This window comes from Canis lupus, chromosome 31, assembly GCF_011100685.1.
Source record: "Canis lupus familiaris isolate Mischka breed German Shepherd chromosome 31, alternate assembly UU_Cfam_GSD_1.0, whole genome shotgun sequence".
NCBI lineage: Eukaryota > Metazoa > Chordata > Mammalia > Carnivora > Canidae > Canis > Canis lupus.
In genome coordinates, this window is record NC_049252.1 from 10,149,036 (window position 1) to 10,168,872 (window position 19,837).

The 19,837-nt window shown below is 34.3% G+C and overlaps 1 protein-coding gene and 1 pseudogene across 17 annotated transcripts in view; both read right to left on the minus strand.

Moving 5' to 3' along the window:
• ROBO2 (roundabout guidance receptor 2) overlaps positions 1 to 19,837 on the minus strand; it is a 1,638,467-nt gene that overhangs the window by 308,817 nt on the left and 1,309,813 nt on the right. The gene's annotated exons all lie outside the window — the stretch shown is intronic.
• Positions 10,282 to 10,578, minus strand: LOC100682705 (annotated as a pseudogene).

Consider the following 19,837-nt stretch of genomic DNA (forward strand, 5'->3'; position numbering starts at 1 on the left):
CCTCAACTGACTCCATTATAATAAACTGGCTTAAACTAGCAGAACTGTAATCATGTGCATTGTATCCTATCAAGTAATTCTTTTTTGGGAAAGAAAGGAGTCTGTACAGAGTATGGAAAAGAGGAGCCTAGGAGCAAGAATTTAGATTTAATTCAACACCAGCTAGAAATGGGGAGTAGCAAATCATCAGACACATTTCCTGATTAAGGCAAGGAACTTTTCCATGGCCTCGGTGAAATTTAAACTCTCTATTTCCCTCTGTTTTAATCTAGTATTCAAAAAGCATCTTTCTGATCATGAAACTGTACAAACACTAATATTAATAATAGCCCTTAATACTGATTATTAATTTTGTGTCACACACAAGAGCTAAGGTATTTACATTGTAAATACCTTTAGCCTTGGATTTGTTGATTTAATCATACATTATTTCTTTTCATCATTATGATAATCTAAGAAGATATGAATAGGAACCACTCATTTTATAGTAAAGGTCTAGTAAGGGTACATTAACTAGGTCAAGGATACATAATAAGAAATTGATGGGGTCAAGATTCAAGACTACAGAGTTCAATTCCAGAACTTTAAACCATACACTCCATTAACAGCACCTCTAAAAAAGCTACCTACAAAGCTGAGGACCAGCCTAGATGATGAAGCCACACCACCACTTGTGCTAACTGCACAGACCTGTTCAATTTCCCCCACATCTATGTATCATAGTCTTTATAATTTTAAGAAGGACAGGTGGTCACAAAAATTTCAGATGGAAACAAAGGCAAAAGCAAATATATTACCTGGTTTCTTTTTTCTTTTTACAAGTATTAGGCAACAGATGTTAGTATACATTATATCTATGTATATACCAAATAAAGGGGTTTAGTTAAAACCAAAGTTGTTATCTGAATAACAATGCTAATTTAATCTCTATTATTGGCATATTTCAAGCAATTTCAGAGGTTTTGAATACAGAGAACAAGAGTATTGACAGAGTATCAATCAAAGAGTATCATATGTCACCAGAAAGAGTAGCCATTTCAAGCTTGTAAAAACAGTGGTAGTCACTTTTAGTTAAACTGAATAGCTAGTAAAATTGGGATTCTTTGAATCTCAGAAAATCTAAATATCAGATTTGTAATAGTGCTTTTTTTTTTCTTTGCCTTAAATATTTGAATTTAGCTGCTAAAAGGGATTTTTTTTATTGCTATCAAGTAGAAATTTGATTACTGATAAAATTTGATACAATGCTCTGGGGCATATAAACCACATCTAAGAAAATATCCAGCTTTATTGTTTTTCAGACTACCCAACTGCAACTGCAAGTGTCCTCAAAATGTCATCAACAATAAACTGCAAAAGGCTTCACATCTCCTCATTAAACAGTCTCCCTAAGGCACTAGGCTGTAAACAGAAATTGCCTGGTTCCTAAGATGGAGCTTATGAATTCAGACAGAGACATTGGCACTTTCACTAAACACAAAAGTTCATATTTTGAATCTTATTTATGTAGCAATCAGTGCAGAGTACATAGAAGCAAAAAATTACTCTAGATAATTACCATATCAATGGGCTTAATGTATTTCTGTCATATCCCAAACATCCAGTGCACATTTTGAAATCTAGATTGGAGAATATGTATTCTTGATGCCCTGGAGCTCTTTTTTTTTTTTTTTTTTTTTTTTGGTCAGATTCAACAGTGCATCCTCCAATAACAGAAGTGCATCTAACTTTTGCACACTGAGTAACAGAATCTACATCACATAGCATATTATATACATGATTTATCTTTTCTTTAAAAATGGATGGAACAAGTCAACCAAATATTGACAAACAATGTCACATGGCTAACTTATTTCATGTTGGAATTTAGAATCATTTTATAAAAAAACCCTAATACTTTATCAAATAAATAAAAAGTATGACTGAAGAGGGACAAGACAATACTCAGTAAAAACAGGTTTTGACAACATGTCATCAGATAAAAGTTCAAGTGTCTTTGGTTGCCTTTCAGGACCTTTATGACCAGTCACCAAACTTTTCATTCTTTCCTTCTGTGTCTGAGCCCTGTACTTCAAAATGATCTTCTAATAATGTCCTCAACACACTCCATGGATATCTACCTCTATTCATTTATCTACATGTGCTTCTTTACCACGGTCCTGGTTCAGTCATAACTGACTGCCACTCAAGTCTACATATAACCCTTAACAACATGCTGTATAATTATTAGACATAAAGCATGCCCAGTTCTAGGCCATTCTCTGACACAGCATAGACACCAAATCACCAAATAAGAGGTATCTTCCAATATACCTTATATTTGGACTTTGAGGTCAAATGGTGGTGGTGGCGGAACCAATGGTTTAAATTATACTAAGAGAGATTAATTTGTGTGTGTGTGTGAAAGTAGCAAAATTACCAAGTGGTAGAGAAGGAATTCAGTTTGAATTTGTCTAATGCTAAAGTTCATGCACTTTAGCCTAACTGAACTTCCATTATTTCTATGAATCCTTCCTTCACATAGCTAAACTTGCAAGTTATGAGAATTAAATAAGATAATATATGTCAAGCACAGTGCACATTACTATTAGCTCCCATTGCTTATGTCACTATGCTTCCCTTCACATGATACTAAAAGTAGAGGCAGGTTATAATCTCAACACGGTCAGTGTATATCCATGAATTATAGAGTCTGCTTAATTCCTTAGATTGGCTTTACAAATGGGGTGAATGCACATCTTTTAAGCATCATGGAAAGTATAGACCCAGCAAAAGGCACAGGGCAGTGGAGAATCGGAACTATGGTAAAATACCTTAGAGACAGGGTCAAAGAGCTCACTATTACATCACTTTCACTAGACTGAACTCTCGTGCAATTGCTTTTTACTCTACTTATGGGAAAAGAACAACCTGGAGGATGTTTGTATTTCATAAATGATATGGGTCCCTCAACATAAAGGGATCCTACATAAACAAAGAGTTTGTATTGTTCCATCAGTCTGAACTGAGAATCAGTAGTATTTGCTATATTTTGCCATGTGGGCAAGAAGTCAATTTCAAATTCTCAAGCAGTAGAAGGAGAGTCAAAATAGAAACAGAAGTTCCCAGAAATTCGCCTGCTCTTGCCTCAATCAAATTTTATCCACATGTATCTGTCTAGCAAATCTTACATCTGGTATTTCACATTCCATCATTTTACTCTTTATTAAAAGCTTCGATTCTGATTTACTTCATGCCAAATTAGCTCCGGATTATTTATTTTTATCCTTAAAAGAAAGACTACATCAATATCAACATCAGATCATTAATTAATGAGGAAAATCCAACTGCCAAATTCTGTTTAGGCCCTAACATGTGTGTTTTAGGGAAACTCAGATCAACACATCAGAAAGCAATACAGCATAAAGAAGTTCGATGGCTGACAAAAGAATGCAAAGGAAGGGAAAAATAAAGAGCCGAATCCCACATTGTTCCTGAGATTACTGCCAAACTATCACAGATTTCAGCAGTTTATGAAAACAGTACTTTGTGTTTTCAAATATGCTCTTAAATTTTTCACAGGATGTATCAGATGGGATGCATTCTTGTCATTTTTGGAAAATGTGGAGAAAACAGGCATGCCAAAGACCAAGAACAGCATGTGGGAATAACACTTTACATGCTATTTTTATGCCACTTTTTTTTTTCCCAGAGTACAAAGTGTTGTGAAACATTAGCAAGGGCAACGCAGTGTTAAAAGGTTTTAAACTATATATCTATCTCTTTTATTGCGTTGAAGTGCCCTGTTACATTTTTAACATATGCCATTATTATTAATGCTGGCCCATCATCATTACTGTAAATTAAACAGCAGATCAATTGCCACATAATAGCATAGCAAAGGGTATATAGAAAAAAGATGAAATGCTGGCAGGTGATTCATATTTTTAAAAAGCCAGATTAAAACTTTAGATTTGGTTAGATGCTGTCAGTCAATAAATCCTGGCTTAATAGTGTGACCCTAGAGGATATGAGTTGGTATATGGTTCCAGCTCATGAAAAACTGACATAGCAAACTGCTTCCATGTTTTAAAATATTAATTTGCTTCAAACAGTGGCCTAAACTTTATTCATAAACTCAGTGGCGGCATGTGGTTAATTACTCAATTCACTGAGTCCTTATGGTAGCCTCCTGTGTGTCTCCTGATCACAGGTTTTGCAAGTACCACAGAGGCAAAGGCTTAAGGCAACTGCAACAGAGGACGGGAGGTGTGGGACTAGGGGATGCATAGAGAAGATAGAGAAGCAGAATGAGGTGGGTGCAACAGGAATATTTCCAATGTTTTACTTTTTTGGTACAACATGTAAAGGTAGCTACTGAGCATAGTTTCAGAAATATTGCCCCACGTGCAGCCAAAATCCAGGAGACTTTGTTGTCAGACTTTGACAAGCAGGGTCCCTGCATGCGCCTCCCTCTCCTCTTCCGCACACACGGTTCCCATTCTCAAGGGTATGGTCTCAATCTGCAAAATGAGGCTGCAACAATGGAGAAAGGATAAGGAAATAAGAAAACCTCAAACTATAAATTAACCTCAACATAGTTCTCTGTGTTTTGCCTATGTTCAGCACACTACTCCCAGAAGGTATAAACCTGCTTGTCTCTCTGGTCCTACGAATGAGTTGACTCAGAGTGTTCCCAAGGAATAAAGGTACTTCCCCTCCAGTACTGGATCCATGGCATAGGCTAGAAGGATTCTTATAGAACTATCATTATACAAAGACTTTAGAGTTTTGTAGTACTAGTTATAAACATATTCACCTACATTATGGTTTAAATAGGCTTTGGAGGACTGTTCTTATTCTTACAGAATCTAATTCTTACAGAAGTCTGATTCTTACAGAAAACCCGTTCTTATAGAACAATGTTTTTATGGAAAATGACATCCCAAGTTCCAATGTGTCTATGACTTACCCGTGGATTTTAATTAATTAATTATTTGTTTTTTAAATATTTTATTTATTTATTTATGAGAGACACACAGAGAAAGGCAGAGACATAGGCAGAGGGAGAAGCAGGCACCTTGCAAAGAGCCCAATAGGGGACTAGATTCCCAGACCAGGATCATGCCCTGAGCTGAAGGCAGATGCTCAACCACTGAGCAGCCCAGGCATCCCAATCCATGGATTTTAAAAATATGTTTCAATTGTAAGCTGCGAACTGTCTGCACTCTGTTCCTTTACGATATGAAGTACTTTTCACCACATCAGTTAAAGCAAAAGGCTGATTGTTGGTTCCTGCAACACAGAATGAGTAAGCCAGTCTTTAAAGCAGAATTTCCATCCAGGAGGAATTCGAATAAAACCCAACAAGGAGGAAAAACAGCAAATGAGGGGTACCTCTAACACCACTAGGGAGACTTTGCAGGAATTAGCTGGTGTTGTGTTAGTTTTTATCCCTGAAGAAGCACAGCTAAGCTATTTGAAGCTGCTTTCTCAGAGGGATTATCTCCTTCAATCTGTTTTAATCACAACTAAATGCTTTCAATTGCTATATACTGAGCTAGAATTAGAGAATCAGAATTCCACTAGATCTCTGTGATTTGGTTGAATAAAAAAAACTGCACAGATCCACAGATACATACACATAAATGCATTCTCAAAATTAAATTGTCACCTTCTATTCTTCAGGTAAATCAGGAAATATGAAAAGGTGGTATTTTTAAATGACATAATACATTATATATGCAAAACATTATACATGAAAATGCTTTAGAGTTTAGAGATGATTTTAAGAAATGGTCAAATACATTCTTCAGAAAATGGCTGCATTTGCAGATAATCACTGTTGTTAAAAATAAGTAATCTGAAAAACAGAATGGCAAACAGAGCTATAATTTATAGATATTATTTATTGCTTACTTTGCCCATTACTGATATTCTGTATGAGCCACAAAAATCCTCACACATTTATTTACTACTCTACAAATTTTTAATGTTCTCAAAGAATGTGTTAATTTATGTGCTGTGATGAGAGAACTGGTCACTGACCAATTACATTTATGATTAGAATCATTCCATCAGCTACAAGCTTGCTCCAAAAAAGCTATGAGGTTGATAAAAATCCTGATTTTCTTTCAGTATTTGTCAGACAATACAAATTGTTAATTGCTATTTTCCTTTGATGAAAAATTATTTTCTTGCATTAAAACTAAAAATAAATAAATAAATTGAAGCTCAATGAAAGAATTACACCTATCTAGTATTCAATTCCATGAGAAAAGCAGTATAATCAAGATGAAAGCATGAACCCTGGAACTCAATTGTTTGCATCTGAATCCTGGTTCTACTGCCTTCAAGGAGTACAATCTGTCCTGTCAAATGAAGGTCCAACTAATACTATTTATCTTGTAAGATTGTTGTGACGATTGCATGAGCATGTAGCTTAATAAGTCCAACCACTAAGAGCTGAATAGGTGGTTACAATTCATATTTATGTGACCCACATTTAAAACAAAGGATTATGTGACAATAAGCTAGGTGAATTTGTATTCTCAATTATCACCACCCCCAATTTCAAGACTTTGATGGCTACTTTATGGACATCAATAGGTTCACATTTTGCCCAAGATGTAGAGCTATCAAATAATTTTATGCTGACATCAGTTGCCTCTTGACAGCTCTAAGATATGAAATAACAAGCAGTCAACATCAGTGCTCTTAAATCAAGCCCAAGGGCCCCCATGGCACCAGACAGCGTCAGCTTGTTACTGCTAAGGAAATGTCAGTCCAGTCAAAGTGTGGCGTGGTTGTCAAATTCCTGGTTGTGTCTGCCCTGGTATAACTAACATTCTATAAGGTAACATTCATAAAGATGCTGTAATGTTGCTAAAAACCCTAAAGCAGAATAGCCAAGGTGGCTCTTGGACCTCAAGTGAGTTGTTTGACTTCTTCCATCAGTGGAATTCCTTCCTCCAGTAGACAGGTTAATTTTCTCGGCTTATAGGCCCAAGATTTAGGATGAGAGGGTACACTTTCTCCCTGCCAACATTTTAAGAATTTGTATAGATTCAGACATCAGTATATATGTGATTACTGACTGTGGTTTGCAATGCTTAGGAACCACTGATTTACTTCTTAAATGCTTTGGCTTTCAGAATTACTTATGTTGGCCCCTTTATATTGTAACTGCACTTTAATTTCCTTCCACTTGGCACTAACCCGGATATCCTGCTATTATCCATTCTCACCCACAGCATCTTTGTAATGGCAAGCGTCACTTACCTCTAAGGTGACATATTGGTTGAATCCAAGGGTCTTATTAAAGATTTTCTATTTTTATTTAATTTTAAGAATAGTTTCCAGGTAATACATATGCTCATTTAAAAGATCCTTTTTTTTTTTTTTTTTTTTTTGCTATGCCTATAAAGTACGGTGAAATTTTGACTATGTTTCAACTTTCCCATCAACAAGCCTATTTCTAGGCTCAATGCCACAAAAAATAATAGAATGTGTTGGCAGTTCTCAGTCATATTTTGCCAGTAAATATCGCTGCTCATAGATCCAGTTTTTCATTACACTTGGCGAAGACCTTTAGTAGCATTTAAAGGCTTCAATCCCATAGTGCTGTACAATGACCAATCAGAGTTACATCCTTTGAGCCCATGCTAGGAAACTACATTCATCAACATACTGTAGTACCTGGATCTCATCCTTTGCTGACACTTACAGGCAATCCCCTGTGACTTTTATCATGAAGAGTGTGTTGGGGTTAGAACTGGGTTATAGTCTATGATCATTAATCTAAAGTCTCACCATGGACTTTCCTGTGCAGCAAATTGCAAGTCTCCCTCACCTTCTTCATATACCAGTGTCATAGGAAAAACTTACATCTGTGCTATAAATCAATTTGAATATATGGTAACAGAAACAAACATATGGGTTAAATTTCCTTGAAATTACACATGGTTATAAAAATTGACCTAAAAAAAGCACTTGGAAAAACATGTTTGTGATCTGATTGAACAAAAATATTTTAAAATAGCTCAAGCTGCTTGGCAAATCTCAAAAATGCCAAGTGATTTCCAAGTCTACTCACAACATCCTTTGTCTAACACTTGAGTCTTTCAAAGCATGAAAATGTGTATGTGTATGTGTGTATGCATGAGAGAGAGAGAAAGAGAGCGAGAGAATGAAACAATGGGCTTTATAATCATCTTCAGGAGTTTCATCTATAAAAACAAACTGAAGAATTTTTCTAAAAATATTATCAGTATTGCAAATATTTTTCAGCAACAAGTTCAGCTCTACACACAACTAGATTCTAAAGGTAGGTACTTGGTGTGATTAAGTAATGCCAAAATTATTTGATATGAATTTTTTTAATCAAACAGCACATTTTCTACAAAAAACAAAAAACAAAAAACAAAAAACAACAACAACAACAACAACAACAACTATCCCTTTCAGTTAATTTGGGGACAAGGCACAAGTTAAAATGCAAACATGTTACTCTATTAGTATAGAGGAGCTCCTCAGATCACATATTTGATCTCATTATATACTTGATATCAGGGGCTTGAGATAACAGTTGTAAAAGACAATTAAGTTTCAACTCAGGAGAGCAGATGAGAAAAGTCAAGAGCATGAGGCATTTCCAAGGAAAGGCTGATATGTCTGGGACATGAAGGCCATAGTCCTGGGCAGCTAGAAATCTTTCGGTAGTGAAAGTGAAGGTAAGCATGGGTGGTGTCCAGTACAGAGAATGTGTTTATGGTTATGGGTGATAAAACTTTATTTGATGCAAGTATTTATGCCTATTTTCATACCTGAAATTATTATATGCATAAATGTGTGTGTATATATATACATATTTTATATATATTTCATATATGTAATATACATTATATGTGTATGTATATATATATGTATTATATATAACATATATATGCATAGCTGCAGGTATAAGGATACTATATGTGTGTGGGTATGTGTATCCTCTCATAATGAAGATCTGAGAGACTATACTATTCCAGCTTGAAAATATCTATAGAATCTGCATAAAATATGGCCAATCAAATCAATTAAGGATATTATTTAAATAGGTATTCATATATCTCCTGACATCATCATTTTTTTACTTACGGTTGCCTCGCTCTTAGTTATCTATTTGCGAAATTTGCTTCTGATCTTATCAGAGTTTTATGTTCCTTCACATCAATGTGCAACTTTGTCACCAAAAACTTTCTTAAGCAGTATGTTAGGTAAACAATACTTGCAATTAGAGTTGATCACTTCCAATTGACTTCAGAATAAAACCAAAGTTTTGATTGTGCTAACTTTTCCATCACCATGACCTCTGTTGAGGCAAATTTCCCAGCAATACTTTCAAATTTAAGTACCCCCTCATCTGTCTAAGTTATAATAAAGCAAGAAGCATAACTCCTGCAAGAAAAACTAGGTTAAGAAATCAAACACAAAATATCATTTTATCAGGTAATACTTGACTACCCGCATTATGAGAAGGAATATAATTTTGTGAGATTGTTCATATTCATGTGTGTGACCTATGGGTCAAAAACCTCATCTTCTCCAATTTGATAATTTATCATGCTTTGAAACCTTTGCTTTAGGAAAATTATTAAGGCATGTGTTCCATTTAGCTCTGTCCAGATTAGTCTTAAATACTTGAAGTCCCATTCTCCCCAATTGCTCGGAATCACTTCCTGAAGCTCTTTCTGCTTTGGTAACACCTGTGCACTATACCTAATCTCTTGATCAATTAACTCACTTTTCTGTGCTCGTTGTTCTTCTTGGCATTCAGGACAGTGGCTACTCTATCCTTAGTGTACTCCTCTAGTCCTTTATAGATATTTCCACCAATCCTGTCCCATTACTTAGTCATCAGTTAGTTCCCTGGCCTCTCATCTGTCTTGCTTTACTCTTTCCACATTGTCTAGGGTTTAGCACATTCTTGGTATTGCTTAAATACTTTCCAACTGGATAAGTGAATGTAAACAAATTCTGATTATAATTACAACTCTGCACTCACTTCAAGTGCCATTTAAATTCCCATGCTTAAATTTAACTAAATTTACCACCTCTCTCTTGAAATTGTTATGGATTCTGAAATATTTCAAATATATAGAGAAACATTGCAAATATATCTACCACACAACTTTACACTTATACTTTTTAATTATCTTAAATCAAAATGTATGCAGGTTTCTCTTCTGGATATCTTGTACATTTAAAGAGGCAATCATACAAAATCTCCTATATCCCATACATGATAAATTCTTTGTTTCAGCCAAGTCTTAATGGAGCGGCAACTGGTACAACACCATCTCCCCAGACAAAAAGCATCAGAATATTCGGTTTTGTTGATTTATTTATCTCTCCATATATTTCTTCATCAATTTCTATAGTAATCACAGTTTCTTCCACATCTCCCAATATCATATTTAATGCTGATCATAAGCATCGAAGCTCTCGATCATTTCTCATTTTCACATAAATTTGTTCATCCAGGCTGAGCCTGATGAGATCTAGGGGCTCTTCTACGGTGTTGGGAGTTTATTGCTGGTCCACGTCGTCTGCCATCTTTCAAACCATTCTTTAATATATTTGATAAATAAATAATACATATCAGATAATGTTTTTAAAAAAGATAATGATAGGAAGTTTTCAAAAATTATTTGGATCATAGTCTATAAGTGAAATAGCACTTTTGACCACTAGAGGGAAGCTACTTTCAAACTCACAAAGAAGAATTATTTCCCCTCCTTGTGATTCAACAAGTCCTCATCCTTGTCTAGTTAGGTGTTTGGTCAACAGACAATTCAGTATCCTTTATTAACAATAAATATGATTACAATGTTTAATCAAATAAGAACCCTATTTTCTAAGAGCTAGAAACAAAGAACCATAAAACTGGCAACTACTATTTGTGTCCCTCTAGAGGCAAAAGGAAATCTATAATTTGCCTTGAGAAAGTGGAAAGAGATCAGAGGCAAAAGGCAGAAGCAGCACCAAAGTGCAATCTTATTCCTTTACCATCTGTCACAATCACTGCCATTCCCCAAAGACCATGTTTAAAAATGAGACAAAAGGGAGCTCCTAAGAACTTGGAAAAGGTAAAGGTTCTGAATCAAACTGAATATTAAAATTCAAAAACACCCATTAGAAACTGCTAGAAATCAAGAAGAAAAATTTCTTCCAGTATAAGCTCCTGGCAAGGAGAAGGGTTGTAAAACAAGCAGGGAAGGAAGAAGAGAATGAGCCCCAAATAAAACCTTTAGAATTATGCATTTCCTAGAGCATGATTGTATGTCTTGAAATTTATTTGCTTAGTGTATTGAATTAAAATGCACAGATAGGCTTTCAAGAATTATTACACTGCTATTATTTGAACAGATGATTTCATATTATATGTAACACATTTCTAACTGTTCAGCTGTTATATCCCAACAAAAATCCCTGTGGCACACAAATGCAGCAAGGCTTAAGTCATGAACTGACCACATTATCTTCCAGGTTCTCAGGTCTCCACCACTTGGGGGCAGACTAAACAGCATCAGGGAAAGGAGGATGAGCAACATTCTCAACAGATTCTAGAAGTGCTTTTTAAAATACAAATGGATGAATGGAAGCCACTTCACTTCCATTTGAATCTATCTCACATATAACTAGAGAATGAAGGCATTGTGACCCTCCCAGAGCATAATATAAATAATTTCATATTGAAATTTTACATTAAAAAAAGCCATGTTCAGTATTGCCACTCACCACCACTGCCAGCCCCAGGCATTAGTGACAGCAGAAAAAGATACTAGAGAGTCTTTCTTTTTTTCTTTTTCTGTTTCCCTACAGTCTTCAGAAGTTTCAGTTAAAGCTGTCTTACCAATAGAAGAGTCTGTTGTAGTACAAACTTCTTAGCCATGGACAGATTTCAAATGGATAAATTTCAATGACCAAACAAAGGATTAGGCTGTATAGATAGTCAATGCTTGTTCTGTCAGTCAGCATGGGCAATTAGGTATCTGTTTGCAACAAGTCTAGGCAGGTCCAAAGACAAATCCTCCTCTTACTTAAATCAGGAGATTTATGTAGGTACCCCTGATCAATGAATGAAGTCATTATAATAAAAATCTATATTCCCAGGCATAGAAGAAATATAAAATATAGAATACAAAAATGTTATTTCTCTGCTCATAATTAGATTAATGTATGAACAAATGTATCAGAGTTCTGTGGATTCATCTTTTGCTTCCTTCAGATGCAAAGAAGGATTCTGAACACCTGATATGTGAGCAATTAAGCTCATAATGGACTTGGCCAATACACATATTGCCAATGAAGTAAGACCAGATTAAAATGAAAAATAGAAACATAATTACTTTCCAGGTATTATAATATAGGACAAGGAGCACAGGCTAATCAAGATAATTGACTTAGTCATGTCTCTAGAAGATGGATCTACAGATATAAATTGAAACATATAGAGATTGATAGAAGATGAATAATAACCACTCTTATCTTAGAGAAGAACCTTAAAGGCACTCTAGTCATTCCGATGACCTAAAAGTACAATAATTGATAAATATTATTACCTTGACATTAATCTCAATAAAACATCATAATATTTAACTTCTTAATCATAAAATGTAGAAAAAACATTCGCTGGTTGGTGACAGCACCCACTACTTACAGAGTGATTACTACAGTCTATGCATTGTGTTTAGTCATTCAACTGCACATGTATTGTCTCATTTAGGACTTGAACTTGTGAAGAAGATGCCATCTTATTTTTTAAAAAACTGAGGTTAGTGATGTTTGCACAAATGGTGGGGACCTGGTGTGAACTTAGGTTAGTTTCACTTTAGAACCTATAATTTCAGTTTACACTGTTTCTTGTTAATTATAACTCTGGTTTGCTGAGATTCCAGCCTAGCGAAATAGCAATATAAGTAAGAGAAATATTATCCTTATTATCCATTATGATAAAAATAGATCTCTTTGGCAGAGACCACCAGTTTTTGGTGTAATACTTTTATTCTCATTTTCTTTTTTTTATTAATAGAACCCTTGTTTTGGAGGCAAGCACAATAAGCAGCGGCAAAACTATACTGCTCAGGCTTCCTTGCAATGTGAGGACTTGTAATAAATTTTGGGTAAAGAATTTTGGCAAAAACACTAACTCCTTTTAAAAGGGGACAGCCTCACTATCAACTTACCCTTTAGCTTTAGCTTTTTGTCATTCTCATTATTCTGTAAATGAGATGCTATACAGACCTTTTCGTAAATCATGTAGACAATTATGAGAGGAAGTCCAAAAAAAAAAAAAAAAACCTTGCAAACACCTTGGGTGCATTAATCTAAGTTATCCTTATGACATGAACTTTCAGGTATCTTTTACTAGCAGTTGCTAAGTGATAACAGCCTAGTTTTCTTAAATGTAAGGAAGTGGAAGTTACTCCAAGTCACTTCTAGCACTCAAATTTTATGATTTTATTAGATCAAGCATCCCAATGATAGAGACAAACAAGTCAACTTCACAGTCATTCACTGTTTAGTCCAACAGTGTAAAATTTGATTAAGTAAGAGCCCAGACTTTTTGGAATTCATCACAGAATGCCATTCACCCTTGGACCTTGTAACGCAAATATGTGAGAGCAGTTTGATCAGATAAAATCAATGTGGTCCGAATAATGAAATTTAATTTCCATTTAAAATGGTGTGCTTGTTTATATACCGTCACACTTACAATACTTCTATTTATGCAGTTATATTAATACTGGTCTGCACACAAAACCTTCATGCAGTTCCAAGTTCATATCATTAGTTTATAAAGACTGATTGGTTCCATCTTACAAAAAAAAGAAACTGAGTATTGGAGAAATGAAGCACTTTATAAGTCACAGTAATGTGTGCTAGTACTCTTTTTCCTATGCCGTATTTTATTATTATTATTATTATTGTTAATGTTACTATTGTTATTTAGAATGTCCCTGTACTTCCAAAATAATGGTAATGATTTAACTAGGCAGATAAATATAAAATGTCCAAACTGACTGATTTGACAATTGGTGTTAAAAAAAAGAGAAATTATATAAAAAAAAAAAAAGAGAGAGAGAAATTCTACTACTGACATTTAGTCAAAAACGTCAAAAGAAAAGCTTATTTATAATGAAACAATCTGGGACCATATTCCCTACATCAGTGTTATGTGTTGGTGTCACTTTCCAATGAATTGAATAAAACAACTTTGTGATAGCAATTTCTCTGACTGCCCTCCTACCCAACATCGACTGATACATGTTGCTTTGTGCAGTCTCGTTGAAATACATAAAAAAAATAGATGGCATATTTTAGCATTTCCTTGTCAGCCTGTGATGTTATCCACAGTCTGTTCTCTCTCATACTTACAGAATGACATTCAAGACACAGAAACTCCAAGTCTCAGAAAATGGTCAGGAAATATCCCTGAACTCTTTGATAGCAGAATCTCATGAGTAAATCTTAATCCTATTGAATCAATATCATAATTATTGGGCTTAATAACTAATGATGCATTGACTAATGTTTGTTTCGACCTAAGCAAAAATCACCTTAAAACAAAACAAAATAACCCCCCCCCACACACACACACACAAACAAGCAAATGAGCAGACACATCAATAATAGATAGAAGAGAATCCTGTAGGAAGAAAATGGGGACAAGGCAAGATGCAGTTTTTAAAAGGTCAATAAACCAAATATGGAGTCAAATTAGCATCTAGACTAAATAAAGTGGGTAGAAAAGGATCTATACTGGGATTGGAGATCTGTAGTTAATATCTGTATAATCATTATCACAGTATGCCAAATGGTTTTGGTTGCCCCTTCCTTCCAGATACATGACTAAATTGTTTTCTAACTTTGTGGTTTTGTGTGGCTATGTGACTTGTTGCAGTGTATGAGTTGTGAAAGAATATGGCATCTGTTCCTGCAGACTAAAGCATTTATGCTGATGCAACAGCCTCTGGAACTCTTCTTTCCCTCTGCCACTGTCACAGAGCGTCAACATTCCTTCACCCTCAACAGTGATAGAAAGTCAAGGACCCAGTCAACTTGCAGTAAGGGAGTGATAAAAACTATTTTTGCCTTAAAATCACAGAAATTTTCAGACTGTTTGTTAGCACAGAACCCCTAACCCATCTTAACTATAAAATAAAAATTGGTACTTGAAATAATGTGTGTACATTTATGCTTTATCTTGTTCTTTTATCTTTCCTTGATGGAGGGTGGAGTAGGTTACACCTTTTTCACGTAAGAGGCATTTTCTTTTATTGAAAACAGCTGCTAGGTTCCAATTAGACATTTTTGAAAATGAAGATAAGCTTCGTACTGTCAGCTGTGAAATTAAGCATGACTCAAAAAGCCATCAGGCAAGACGGATAAAGGCTGTAGATTTATAGATTTGGTGATAATTAAGATTTCTGAATTAAAAAAAAATTGTGTGTTGAATTCTTTCCGTGAGTACCTTACATACTGAATTCTGAAGTGCAGTTTCTATTCAGTCTCATGATAGAAGTATTTCTTCCCCTTGCTCAGGATAAACTATTTTCACTTACTAAAAATACAAACTATGTGCACTTTTCACTTAAGATAAAGTTTAACATAAGAAAACATAGAGTCATCAAACTCTTCAGCTTGTATGAAGAATCTATCTTTTATACTATATGGGCACAGGGCAAAATTGCTGAATTATCTGACTTTTCTAGTCAAACTCATTCAAAACTTAAATGAAATATGGGTTTCTGATATACTGTCTTACTATTTCCATAATGGTTTAAATGTGAACTGAAAGGTAAGATAAAAAAAAAGGACTCATTTATTCTCTCTTGTGTTCTGGATTAGATACAGGAATGTGAGTTTTTCTATTCTGCCAAGGGCACTTATAAACCTGGTTTCACAAAATGTTTTCAGATAATATAGATAAAGTTTACCATTTGCAAACAATACATTGATGATACAAGGCATAATGGGGATCAAAACATCCCTGAAGCCACTAACAGTTTATTTTTTTTAAGTAGGCTCGACACCCAATATGGGCTTGAATTCATGACGCTGAAATCAAGAGTCATCCAGGTGTTCCCAGGTTGTTTTAAAAATCACCTAGGTATGAGGGGAATGGGTAAAGGGAATCAAAATGTACAAACTTCCAGCCATAAAATAAATAAGCCATAGAGATCAAATGTACTACCCGTTGACTATAGTTAATAATACTGTACTCTATGTTTGAAAGTTGCTAAGAAAGTAGATTTTGATAGTCTTCATCACAGGAAAAAAATAAATTGTAATTACATATGGTGACAGATCTTAACTAGACTTACGGTGGTAATCATTTTTCAGTGTATGCAAAATATTGAACCATTATGTTGTACACATGAAATTAAAGTAATGCTATATGTCAGTCATACTTAATAAACTGAAAATAATTAAAAACATAACTTAGGTATGTAATGGCAAAACTACTCAATAAACAAATAATTTCTGTATCTGTTTTTACTCATATAGTATCAAATGTTATAGAAATTATCTGAAAAAATCTGGAGTTTGAATGCCTTTCATACATGTGAATAACTACTAAAGGAGGTGAAATTGTTGAAAACTAAGTTTTCTGAATTGTTTTGAGAGAGGATGATGAGATAGTGAGATAGTTGTTTAGAGAGAACAATTGGTTATGGAAAAGAGTTAGTGATCAAAATTAAAGCTTATTCTCCCAAACGTAGAGCAAAAACCTGGAGAAATCAAGTAGTTTTGTTTTATTCAAGTGAATCCAGTTGAATTCCAATGTCTTGTAGAGAATAATGATGGCTACGATGATGCTGTATAAAGACTATTATTAAATATTGACTTATTTTTTGTTCTTAATCATTGACCCAATGGCCTCAAAATTTTTCAGCAATTATACTCTCATCAAAGATGAGATGACTCAAAAAATTAAAAATATAAATACAGTATGATCTAATAATTCCACTACTCAGTATTTATCCAAATAAAACAAAGACACTAATTCAAAAATATGTGTATCCCTATGTTTGTTGCAGCATTATTTATAATAGCCAAGAAATGGAAACAACTCAAGTATTCATTAATAGATGAATGGATAAAAATATATAGTTCGCACGTGCACACACACAGACACAATACACACTGTAATATTACTTAGCCATATGAAAGGATGAGATCTTACCAACATAGATAGACCTAGAAGGTATTATATTAAGTGAAATAATACAGAGAAAGACAAATATAATATGATTCCATTGATATGTGGGACCTAGGAAACAAAACAAAAGGATAAACAAACAAAAAGTAGAGCCAGACCTATAAATATAGAAAACCAAATGATGGTTATGAGAGGAAAGGGAGATGGGGTGAGAGGATGGGAAAAAAAGGGTGAAGAAGAGTGGGAGATATAGCAGGGTTCCAGTTATGGAATGAATTTGTCATGGGAGCAAAAAGTACAGCATAGAAATATAGTTAATGGTACTACAATAGCATATGGTAACAGATGGTAGTTACACTTGGGGTGAGCATAGCATAATGAATAAGTTATTGAATCACTATGTTATACACCTGAAACTAATATAACATGTGTATCAACTATTCTCAAATTTAAAAAAAAAACTGAAAAAAATCGCTTATCTATGGAATCTGAGAAGTCATATCAAAGACACACTCGATCCAAGCTACTGAAAACACTAGATATCTAGTGTACATACAATCATACAACATTATTGGAAATGCAAGCTGTATATAGTTGTGTGGGCTTTGGCAAAAGCCAGAAAAAAACTACAAAGACTGACTATACAAATTACAGCCTAGTCAGCTGATGAAGAAAAGAAAAAATACTAGAAATGAATACATACATTGGGGTAAATCTTTTATCACCAAAATCGATTTTTTTCATGCATCTTAGATTTTGTTTTGATTCAATAAATTAAATGAGTCAGAAAATGAATTTAAATCTACCCACAAAAATTCATAATAAAATGTATGGTGGCTTACTTCTGCTATGACATTTCAATTCACTCATCAGAAGACATCTGATTACTCATGAGTGCTTATATTACATTAGCCTCTTTACTCATGACAAAAGGCTGTATCAGGACTAATCCATTATGGGCTTTTAAATTTTTTTTCCACTTAAAGTTCATGACTACTATCCATTTTAAGTTCTATATTTAAATGGTAAGACATTGAATTTGTAAATTTTGTTATATAATATAGGATTGTTCTAAATTCATTTTTATCTATCAGAATATTTAAGAATCGTTCTGATAACAGAGCTTGAGTCTCCATCAAAACAAAATTATATAAATTTTTGCATACCATTTAATTTTGAGACATCTCAAGTGGAAAGAAATGCACAGTTTTTCTGAAGAACACACTAACTCTCTCTGGACTTTTTTCTTTTTTTCTAGCAACAGATTTGACCAGAACAGCAAGATGAATAAACATAGACAAATCTTTTCTTCTCATATATCCTCAATTGTAGGGATTTGATATTCCAAACAGAACTAGAGCCATTGTCTTGCTTTATCTGTTTTAGCATTCTCAGAACACACAAAAAAAGAAGCTCATTTATTCTAAAGGGGTCTCCAAAAATACCTTTCTCAATTTAATTCCTCATAGGTTTTCAACTGGCTGCAATGCTCTATTAGAGATGTAGGAAATATAATTTAATCCAAAACTTTTTCAGAGACTATGAGACTATAAATAGGGACTTAATTTTAATATTTATATTTAGCTTCCTAACAAGACAGTTAATTTTGTCACAAATGGGCTATAGATTTGAGTTTATATGTACTTAAAATCTGGTTTGTGATCCAATAAAAGACATGTAAAATAGGAGAATGTCTTTTCTAAATCATTGAAATCATAGTTCAAGGCCATCTAATTCTGAATGAAGAATCTCTGGATAGAAAATGAACTTGAGGAACACCTGGGTGGCTCAATGGTTGAGCATCTGCCTTTGGCTCAGGGCGTGAGCCCAGAGTCCCGGGATCAAGTCCCACATCGGGTTCCCTGCATGGAGCCTGCTTTTCCTCCCTCTGCCTGTGTCTCTGCCTCTCTATCTGTGTTTCTTATGAATAAATAAATAAAATCTTTGAAAAAAAAAAGGGCTGAAACAAGAAAAGACATAATTTAAAAGAAAGAAAAAAAAGAAAATGAACTTGAAGTTTTCAAACCTTTTTATTTTATTTTTCAAACCTTTTTAATACCAGAAAGAATAAATGTCTAACTGCTACTTTTTCCCCCATTTTCATTTACTGTGAAATGTCTATAGAAGGAGAGTTCATATTAAGGGATGAAGGAAATTATTTTCATCATTAAAATCTTCTAAGTTTTACTCTTGTTTTTCAAGTTTTATTGCTTTAAATTTCAGAGTCATCCCCAGAGCAGACACAAATGTGGTTCTTGCTGATACAAATGTTTGATTCTTTCTGGGATTGTCCAAAGGGATGTTTCATCTGGGTCACTGTCTCTAGAGATGAAAAGATTTACATTTTGTCTTTTGCAGACAGGCAATTGCTTTCACTTCTTTGGGAAAGAAACCAAAAATAGTGGTCTGGAGATTAATGTGAGAGCCACACTACTAGGAGTAGAGTTGCCAGATAATAAAATTTAACAAAAATATTTTTATTTGTTAAATCTGTCAATCCTTTTTTATGAGCCTTTCATCATTATCCAGTGGATTCTTCCAGGAGAGTGCCGATGAAAGAATCTTTCCAGAAGCATGAAACACTAGGCACACCAGACACCAATAGAGACTCTACTCCTGCTAGAGCTAATGTTATGTACATTCAAA